This window comes from Phasianus colchicus, chromosome 9 (genome assembly GCF_987193195.1).
Source record: "Phasianus colchicus chromosome 9, bPhaCol1.hap1.1, whole genome shotgun sequence".
Classification (NCBI taxonomy): Eukaryota; Metazoa; Chordata; class Aves; order Galliformes; family Phasianidae; genus Phasianus; species Phasianus colchicus.
The window spans coordinates 19,115,829-19,125,521 of record NC_143444.1 but is presented as its reverse complement, the minus strand read 5'-3'; positions in this window follow the sequence as shown (position 1 = coordinate 19,125,521).

The following is a 9,693-nucleotide window of genomic DNA, read 5'->3' as shown; positions in this document are numbered from 1 at the left end:
GTGGTTTTTCTTCATACCTTCAAATCCAAATACATCAAATTCTGTGATCACGCAGGTGCATACCCACAACATCTAATTCTCAATTTGAAAGCTACCATCAGAGAAAAAAAACTGAAGCAATTAGGAAAAAAAAATACTTATTTTTAATTAATTGTATAATTACATACCCTTTTATAAATTCAGCTATTCACCCAGACTGACAAATATTGATGAGCATTATCCATGGCCACTATAAAAAGGAGTAACAGGATACTGGCTGTATCACTGATAATTAGCATTTTCCTGACAGAGTGACAAAGAGGACGGTGATGCCCTGTGGCATGCAACAAGGGATGAAATCTCAAAAGAAAATGAATCCTAAAGGTTCTCCTGCCACAAACATAGCTGTGACCCCATTATATTTCCTACACACATCATTTTCTGCTTCCAGAATCTTTTGCATTCAACATTTCAGATTCTCAAAGTTTAGCTCGAGAATGAAAAATAACGTCAAAACCAGTCTTTCAAAGTTCTCATCAAAACTTAACTCTCAAGAATGGAATTTACTCTCATTATTGGGACTGGAATTAAGGCCATTTCTCTTTTGCATAGGCAGATCATGATTACTTCACCTTGCAGATAGAAAGTAACTATTACAAGGTTACTACACTGATCAATTCTTGCTGTGTAGGCAGCATACTCCCGGTGTTTGCAGAAATACCGGTTGTTGGTTTGGCAGTAATAATTATAAATATTTTTAATAATGCGTTCTTTTTAGAGTTTAGTTCATAGGAAATCAATCCTTGCAGTGCAATATATATATGTTTGTTTTATTTTATGACTCAGGTAAATTGCAGAAACTTTGGACTTCTACACTGCAGCACTGCTGCAGGTGCTCTCTTAAAAGGAAGTAGTATTACATAGAATGTAGTGTGTTAATCGTAATAGCAAGTGAGACAACAGACATTGTTCATGGGAAGGATTAAGTTCCTGCAGCTTTAAAAGATAATGGATGGGATGGGTGCTGCTGAATCCCCTTTGTCTATTTGATCTTAGCAGCTGTTCCTGAAGTTGGTGCTATTCAAATGAGAAATCCCTGAGTGCTTTGCTCTGTATCGTGGGTTGGGTTTTGTTTATGTTTTAAAAGGCTGGCCAGAAACAGAGAAGTCTTTATGGGATGGTTTCAGGCAACAGAATCAGAGGAAACTTTACCTTATAAAAAGTACTCTAACACTCCTCTTTATTCATAATGCACCAATTCAGTGTAACATAAGGCTACCTAAACCACAGTGACAAGAATCAAACCGTTTCAAAGTGGTTCACACCAAGGTGGTAGGTATGTAGGATTTAGTAAGGAAAAAAGTGCAATCCCATTGGAGATTTTGGTTCTTAAGAGATGCAGTAGGGGACATCAAGTATTTCTTGTGCTCTCTTGAGCAAACTTACCATAGATATCCTGTAGTTGATATCTGGTCTTTGTCAGTAACCAAAATTTTGACTGAAATTTGTTGAAGAGTTTTCTGTTTATTTTTCATACTTACAGTTTCCTTGCCTGGGTTGAATCTAATTGATGGAATGATCTGGAGATTCACTTTGCTTTACAATTTTGTAGCTTAAAAAAACAATCCGGTTTTGGTATTTCATAGCTGTTCCTCTCTGTGATATAGATCATTATTCTTAAAATTTATTTGTCATATTTCTTTTATAGTTTATAGAATGAATGAATAGAGAAACTTAGAAAATTTATTTATCCTTCACTCTTCCTTATTTTTTGCTAAAAAAATAATACTAATAAAAAAGTGGGATTAAAAAAGACATTGAAGTACTGGGAGGGATGGGGATAAAAAGGATGCTTTGTGAAACAAAGCACAAAATGCACGTTTATGAACTTAAATTTAAACAGCATTAAACTGTAACATGGACGAGAAAGTAAAGAAGCAGCTACAGTTCAGAAAGCGATGGACTGATCTGCACTGTGTTTGCACTTGAATTCAAACTCATCTTTTTAAGTACATTCAAAAATGCTTTTTGGTGGAGTCGTTTCTATAGCAGTGTCCTGCTTCATTACAAGTCAGCAGGACTGATGAACCATTGACTAGCAGAAGCTCATTAAAATGTCTGATCCTGTTATGCAATAGGCCAGTGGCAGTCTGCGACGCCTTTATTGTCTCTTAATGTAAGACCAGTGCATCTCAACAAAGCCCAGCTCATAGGGCTTTCATGTCTCTTTTGTGGACATGCACAAAAATAACCTCATAAGCCAGGCTGTGTGTTGTGCTGTGCACTGTAAGCAGTTTAAGTTCTGCTCTCAGTTACAGCTCCTGTATTAAAAGCTCCAGTTGTACAGTGACAGATACATCTACCTGCACAAGGCTCATTAGAGGCTGAGTGCTTTCAGCCATCTCTGAAGATGCAGGCAACCACAGCAGGATTTAGGTGGAATTTGCATACCACAGGTTACCTGTGTGATCCAGTCCCTCCTTTTTCTCCCTGCATGACATCCATTGGCCCACTGTATAAAAGACATTCAATTTTTGTCTGAAAGTCTTTCTGCTCTTTCACTCTGTCTGTCTAACTCTGACCTTTCAAGTTAATCTCTGTTAGATAATAAAAGCTAGATAAAAGGAAGCTATGAAGCTATCCTTCCCCAGAGGTTTGCTCAAACTATGCACAGCAACATTCATAAAGATATCCAGGGGATGGGCTATTGTTGCCTGGTAAGGGTGTCTTCCCTTAGGTCTTCGTGTCAAAGGGGTACTACAGAAAGCAAACTAAACATGAAGGATTGAGGAAGGTGCAAAAAATAAAATAAAATAAAATAAAATCCAGGCTCCAGGTAAGGTGTGATAAGCACCTTGCTTGCAGTCACCAAAGCCTTTTATTGGATTTATCCCAAAGTGCTCTCTGGAAAAGAATACATCAGATGGCTACAGCACATGTAGGAACTCAGGCTCACTTCTGAGATCTTTTTTATACCTTTTTGAGTTCAAGAAACTACTCGCATGATGTAAGGAATGCACAGACAATGCCACTTAATTCAACTACATTTCAGAGATGCAGGGTTTCAGAGATGCAGAAATATTTCATTAAGTACATTGATCATAGCATCTATAGCAACTCATGACATGAAATAGTTGTTCTTCTTTACTCCCTTTCCCATGCTATACATATTCTATCTTCTGAGAACGCACACAATATTTTCCATGCCTGCTTCAATCTCTATGAGAAGAACATTCACAAACATTTGTTCAAGATCTTACACTTAGGAGATATTACTATAGACAGGGCAAAACATCTGGTGCGCTCAACTGCTTCTTTTCATTAGGATAGCTGCTGAGACAGTTGAGAAAATACCATTACCAAACACTAAGGCATTCAGAAACGTTTGTAATTGTTGTAATGTGTTTGTAAAGAGGAAGAACAAGAGTAGCACCAAGGAGGTGAAGAGAAATGTCACGCATGGTTTCTGAAAAGCTACAAAATAGGATTTCAGGGAAAAGTCGTGAATGAGAAATGAAGTGCAATGTCCACAGAACCAGACTCTGGTTTACCTGACTCCTCCCTGGTCACGACAACAAAACTTATTTTATTGTCAGCAAACAAGCATGTCTGTGTTACTGTTCAGCTGCCCAAAACAACATGCAGAACTTCAAACTCTGTTTGGCTATCAGATGAAAAAGGAGCAGGAGTTATAATTAATATTATAATATTAAACACATAGGAACTGAGGCACAAAGGCATTAAGTACATATACGTAGAAATGGCTTAGGTTATTTTCAGGAGAGCCCATTTCACAACTAGGAGGTATAATTCGTTTTCTTGGCTATAATTTCAGATAATCAATATCTTTTAAATTAAATATCAATATAAATATGCCTCTGACTCTCTCACACAAGCTTAATATTCATTTTCCATTCCTATGGAGCAGCATTAGCCTAAGAGTTACCAGGAATTAATCTTCATGCAAGTACAAATGCCCTACTTCCACAAGGAGATTCACTGCAACATCATTTATTGACTGCAAAGAAATTATACAAGCATCAGAAGAGAAGAATTAAAGCTTTCAGCTGGTGCCACTATGAACCACATAGGGAAAAGATTTAGGAATATACAATTTCCATAATCATACTTCACCACAGTACAGTCCTTTCAGATCGAGACCAAGTATATCAAAATGTCAGAAAATCAACAGAATATAACGATTTCAGTCTTGCATCTCTTCAGCTGGTCTGTGACTAGCTTGCAGAGCAATTAAACAGCAGTTATCCACTGTGAACACAGCTGATACTCCTGTTCTTAAGTGTCCTCAGCTGCAACTAGATTCAAGGACTCTGCTCCCTTGAGGGGTGCTCCATGTAGCACTACTGAACTGCAGGCTGAGTGGGGGAGAGCTTGCCACTTGAAGTCACTTAAATCAAAATCCCTTTCTTCGTTTTAGGATGACCTCAACAAAAGCATAGAAAAACAATTTTATCTATGGTTCTATATTACTCAGTTTAGCAAAAGAAGATTCCTGTAAGTACTACATGCACAAACACTGTTCTCCAGTAGGAAAAAAAAGTGAATGTCAAAGCAGAACACCAGCTGAAATCATTTTGCAAAAATACCATATTCAAATTGATGTCTCAAGATAAAATCACTTTCTAGTTAAAATGTAGGTAAACATGCTGGAAATGAGCAGTATCTCTCAGCTCTACTGAGAAATTGTTCTGCTGCAGAAAGGAGATGTCATGCCTCCTGCATACTGTGCCTCCAAGAGAAGGACAAAAACAAAAAAAGAAGCAAAATACTTTAAAGCCTAAATGTTTAAAGATCGAGTCAAAATCTTTGTAACGTGAGTTGTTTTCTCCTTAGTTCCTAATCTGAAAAGAAACCTGTCTTTAACTTATACCTACCCAGTTTAAGCGTAGCAAACACTGCTAGTACAATAGCTCTCTGTAACTATAAAGACAATTGTAACTTGTTCGTAATGCTCTTGTGGGTAAGTAGTTCAAGAAAGGTTTTTGTTATTTGAAAATACAGAGTGAACTGCTTTAAAACTGCGTGGAGAAAAACAAACAGACCTTGAAAAACATCCCTAAGTGAAATCATTTTTGTAGAAGTAGTGTCAGAGGGTGCATTCCAGTAAACACCGCAACAGCCCACTCATAGCTTCAGATTTTTTTTGAGCGGCTGCAGAAACAATGTCAGGTTGTGTGTTGTGGGGATGGTAACAGCTGCCTTGCTCATCGCTTTGGCTGCTGGCTAGACTGGGATACATAGGCTGTTACTTTGCCAGGTCTCTCTTAAATGAAAACTGACATTCTACTCTGCATACCCAGATTTATAAGAAACTGAATTGTTCTCCTAAAATGAAGCCCAAGAAATCTGTTTATACAGCTTTGGTTGAGCACATGAGGAACCCACGGTGGAAAAAAAGGCCTTTATTTTTTGAGAAATAATATCAGGAAACATGGTAGGAATGGTTTGTTGTCATATCAAAATTACTTAAACTCCTGGAAATTACAAAAGAAACAATAAGAAGCGTGGTAGATTTGTGTTGGTCTCAATCAGAAATTATACTGTCAGTTTTGTCTGTCTGCATATAGATGGCAATCACCTTTCCCTGGTGACTGAAGTTCACTTGCTGGATTTTGAAATACAGTTATAAAATCTATGATTACAAAATGAGATTGGGGACCCCTCAGCTAGAGAAACACAATCCTGATTTTACTTTCAGACAACCAGCATTTGTGTGTGTGTGTGATGTTGCCAGTAGAAGAAGGAGTAACAGTGTGCATGCATTTCATAAGAGGAAAGAAGAAAAAAATCTTATATTTCCCTTGTATACTATCTGTAGGAAAGCACTAGCGTATAACACTATCAGCTAATGTAGCACAAAGTTTTGGAGCAGCCATCCGAAGGTAATGCTGCCTGCAGTTGCTGTCTTCCCCCCTTGCTGGAGGCGAGGTCTCAAGGACATGAGTGCGAGCAGCTGAGAGCGCCCTCACCTTGGCACCAGCACTAGGAGAGAGGTCTGCAGGCAGGGAAAAGCATGGGGAATTAACCACCGGTCTGAAAGAATCCTGCATAGTTCCAGAGTACCGGCTGCAAGACGCGTGGTAGCTTTGGTGCTGTCACTTAGCACAGATTTGGAAGTAAAGCCTCTGCCTTTTGCAGGTGGCAGTGCACCCTGAGAACACCTCAGCACCCGGTTCTCAGCGCTGCAGGGAACAGCACACAGGAGGGGCCGTCCGCCTCAAAGAGATCAAGGTGAGCAGCGGCTCCGAGGGAAGTCAAGCGACTGCGTGCAGTGAAAGCCATGAATAATTTCAGAGCCAGCCTCCACTGCTCTGCAGCAAATCGCACGTGCTCCCGCTATTGCAACTCCCTCGCCCGAGGCAGCGAACCGGCCGAGGAGGAGGCGGACGCGGCGCCGCGTTTCGGTGGAACAAGAGTGGCACCCAGCGGTCAGGAGGCGAAGCTCGGGGCAGGCCGGCGGCGAGCCGCGTCCGTCCTGGCGCTGCTCGGGGCTGCCAGCCTCCGCTTCGGTGTGCTGCGCTGGCGGCCCGGCCAACGCAGCAAGGTACGTTGCGCAGTCCGGGGATCAAATGATGAATTCTCTGTGGCCCGAAGAAATTGTACAGAGGGCATCGTGGACTCTGGTGCAAACGCACTTGATTTGAAAGCCCTGTTCTTGTGACGAGGTCAAGCGAACTGGAACGCGGCATTGCAGCCAGGCTCTGTTTGGAGCTGCTGATAAATCAGCAGATCTATTTCCTGGGAGGCTGTATATCCTTGGACATGTATTTTTGCCATATCACTGAAGTGACTTGCGTCATGTCTCCAAACAGGCCATACTAGGAAAATATCACTGGGTGGAGTAGCTTTATGCCATTTCTTCCCAGCATGAATAAAGGCTTCAAGAGTTGTTCCTTCATGTTTGTTTTTAGAATCTCACCTTTAAGGTGAGGTGGAGAGCACCCCTTCATGCTGGGCTGACCACCGCAATGCCCATCACCTTACCTGGAAGCTGGCCCTGGCCAGCCTGCTGTTTCTGGTTCACCAGCCCCTAAGAACTGAAGAACACAATTTTGTCTTTTAGATTTTTTTAAAAAAGTAGTGTTTACTCCACCAGACCTCCAAGGAGCTCATTTACATCCATCTGCTATTTTATTTAGATTGCAGCTAAAGCAGCAAACCTGACTGGGTAGTGACCAAGGCACCTGCTGCAGTCTCATTTCAGCAGAAAATGAAATGCTAAAAATGAGATGCTGCCATACCTCTGGAATAAAAAAAAAATAGGCTAAGCAAATCTAGTAAGTAGAGTAATTTTCTCCTCAGATATACTAGCAACAACTTAAAGGCCTAAAGATTTATCCGTGGAGGTTGGTTTTTAGTTGTCCATCTTTGCATCAACAAATAGGTTGTATTCACATGCCCACCAATGAGAAAACTAAGTACATATGATCGTGGACTCAGATCTCTGGTGTATAGGTATTGCTAAACCATCCTTGATTCTCACAAATATGCTCTGAATGGTTTATCTATATCATTTTACCTTATAAACTAAATCTAGCTTTACTTTCAATTCAAGTAACATCAGTAAATATAAACCAAAACTTTCCAGCTATCTGCTATGATAGCTTATACTTAGGTCAGACATGAATGATAACTATAAGCTCTCTAAAGCTTAACACATTAATGATTTATACTGCCATAAAGACGAAGTTTGTATTTCCTGCCAAATACAGAAATACAATGAATTTAAATTGTATATCATGACATCCTGGACATCTGACAGAAAAATAAAAAAACAAAACAACAACAACAAACAAAGAAACAGAAGATCTGAACAAAATCTTCAGGAAGTTCAAAAGAGTTCATTGTCCTTTAAATTAATTGCATGGCTGTCAAATGGCAGAAGGAACATAGCATGGAAGGGAGGGGGAATCTTGTTCTGTTGTGGTTGGTTGATGCTTTCTGATAATAAAATATGTCTGCTGCTATCTCATATGTTGTATTTATTTTATGTACATGCATGAAATTCTGGATTCTGATTTTGTACAGTTATTCACCACCACCTATGTTTTTCTTAAAATGTGTTATTTCCCTACCCTGTCCACTTTGAATTAAATGTAAAGCTTCCCACCGATTGCAGTGGGAATTGGATTAGGTCTCTAAAACAACAATTACATGGCTAATTGCTTTTTACTGCTCACTTAAAAATGCATTCTTTGAAACAGTACCAGTATTTGTAAAAGGCTGAGGGTTTAATGTGGCAAACTATTTAGGTTATTTGGAGACCTATTTTCCACTAGTGCCTCGGGATTTAAACAAATGCTATAAAAAAGTGTTATTTACATTCTGCATTTGTAACTGAAGTGATTATATGGTACCGTTGTTCTTCACAGTGATTTCCTCTAAATACCAAAACTCACTGCTTTAAAGTCAGTGGGAGATCTGCTATTGGCTTAATTCTGAGACTGGGAACTAATCCAAGGAAAAGGTAATGCAGGTTTCAAATAATTCAGGGAAAAAAAAAAAAAAAAAAAGACAAGAAAAAAAAAGACAAGTGTTGTGAAAGACTCTTCACAGAGCTGTGCTACTGGCTCTTTCTCCTGTAGATCATCCTTACCTGTCTTCTCCAGTCCTGAGAGTCTCTTGAGCAGCAAAACACTGTGTGTCAGTTTGGCAGTGCCAGTAACTAGCACTTGAAATGACTGCAGTACATTGACAGTAGTTTGGACAACTTTAACCCTATTCTGTAAGTGGCAATACGTACCAGCTCAGTGCTCTGAATTGCATTCCTGACTCTAAAATGAGTGCATACAAAACCCACATGAAAGTGATCAGAAGATTCTGCAGAAATTAATTAACCATCAGTGAGCCTTTACTTGGCCTCCAAGAATGAAAAAAAGTAGTCACTGAAAGAAAATAGCACAATCCTCTCCCTGTAAAATCTACTGAAAAAAAAAAAACAATCTAATCAAAATAACTCTGGGTTTAACAAGCATAGCCAAGAGGAGGTCTGCAAGATCTGAGTTTGGCTGCATGCCTAATGCCTGCTACTACAGAAGCTATAACTTTCTTCATTACCAGCATCCCTTCAGAATACAAAAACACAATCTCTGCCACAGAGCTCCTTCTCTATATAAAGTGGAAAGTTTAGGAATCCTTTTAAACAAGTATAGTAGGAACTCTCTGTATAGACTAGGGATAATTCTGAATAATACCATTAGACAACATGGGGAAGCATGTCAGATTTGGGGGAATAGATGAAAATGGTTAAAGAATTTTCTCTGTCTATAGAAGATTGATGAATGATGTATTGAGATTAGATGGCCTCAAAAAACATTTATCTGCACACAAAATAGCTGATGAATAACTAAAATGAGCAAACTGCGAGTACAGAAATTAAACTGGGGAGTATCTATACATCCATAGAATCAGCATTACTTCAGAGTAATATTTATGCATATTCTCTAAGAGGACCAGAACTCTCCAAGAAGTAAAAGCATGTTATGTCATTACAATACATTGATATACACACAGTTCAGATTTAAAAGCATTTTAAGAACAGAACTTAATAAGCTGTAGTAATTTTAAAAAGCAACAACAGTTTTGGTATACAATACTATTCCTCGAGCTGGTGTTAGAGTAAAATATACTCTTCCACTAATTTGGTAAAGGTAAATAACTTAAGAACAACCTAGTAAAATATCCCAAAGTTAA